This window comes from Sinocyclocheilus anshuiensis, unplaced genomic scaffold, assembly GCF_001515605.1.
Source record: "Sinocyclocheilus anshuiensis isolate Anshui unplaced genomic scaffold, SAMN03320099.WGS_v1.1 scaffold1159, whole genome shotgun sequence".
NCBI classification, from domain to species: Eukaryota; Metazoa; Chordata; class Actinopteri; order Cypriniformes; family Cyprinidae; genus Sinocyclocheilus; species Sinocyclocheilus anshuiensis.
Genome location: NW_015547700.1, coordinates 353673 through 354726, shown reverse-complemented (window position 1 = coordinate 354726; position 1054 = coordinate 353673). Strand labels below are relative to the sequence as shown.

Genomic DNA, 1054 nt, shown 5'->3' with positions numbered 1-1054 from the left:
TATATTAATTATATTATATTATATTATATTATATTATATTATATTATATTATATTATTATATTATATTATATTGTATTGTATTATTTATTTACTTTTTTGACAAACTTTAAAATTCTTGTTTTTACAAATATGTAATTATCATACAATTTGTATGCCAATAGTTAATGATTTCAATTAAATTATGCATTAATTCAAACACTAGTTATTTATACCATTTGGTAGAAATAGAATGAAGATGGACACTAGGGTTTTGCAGTGACTTCTTGGATTTATTTTTCATCTTCATTACTGTTAAGAACGCAAATAAATAAAGTATTCATAAAAAGGGAATTAAATGTAAAAGATTTGTCTAGTGGATAGTGACAGCTGTTGGTGGTACATTGCAAAAAATGATTTTCGTATTTTTGTCTTGTTTTCCAGTACAAATATCTAAACATTCTTAAATCAGGATACAATTGCTTGAGAAGCAAAATGACATGAGATAATAAATCTTGTTCTTCTGAAAAATGTGACAGAATTTAGTGACTTTTAAATCTTTTAAAATCTAAAATAAAAATGTTTCCCAGTGGGATACAATTGTTTATTTGCTATTTTTCTTGTTTAAAGGGGTCATATGATGTTGCTAAATATAACATTATTTTGTGTATTTGGTGTAATGAAATGTGTTTATGCAGTTTAAGGTTAAAAAAACATTATTTTCCACATACTGTACATTACTGTTTCTCCTCTATGCCCCGCCTTTCTGAAACGCGTCGATTTTTACAAAGCTCATCAGTCTGAAAAGCGAGGTGTGCTCTGATTGGCCAGCTATCCGGTGCGTTGTGATTGGCCGAATACCTCAAGCGTGTGACGGAAATGTTACGGCCCTTGCCATATTGTGATGCCTTGTCCCGACCGGAGCGACGAGACAAAAAAATTAAAAAACCCATTATAAACGAGGCATTTGTTGCATCCAGTGGGGACATAATTACGGATTATTATGACTTATACTGTCCTTTTACGCGTTGCGTTGCATCGCGCAGCGTAAACATAAAACCATGTCTGCATTTGTGA

At 30.6% G+C, this 1054-nt stretch overlaps 1 protein-coding gene across 1 annotated transcript in view; it reads left to right on the top strand.

The window, feature by feature from the left end:
• Positions 1–1054, top strand: part of LOC107703875 (uncharacterized protein C16orf45-like) — a 22497-nt gene that overhangs the window by 12914 nt on the left and 8529 nt on the right. The gene's annotated exons all lie outside the window — the stretch shown is intronic.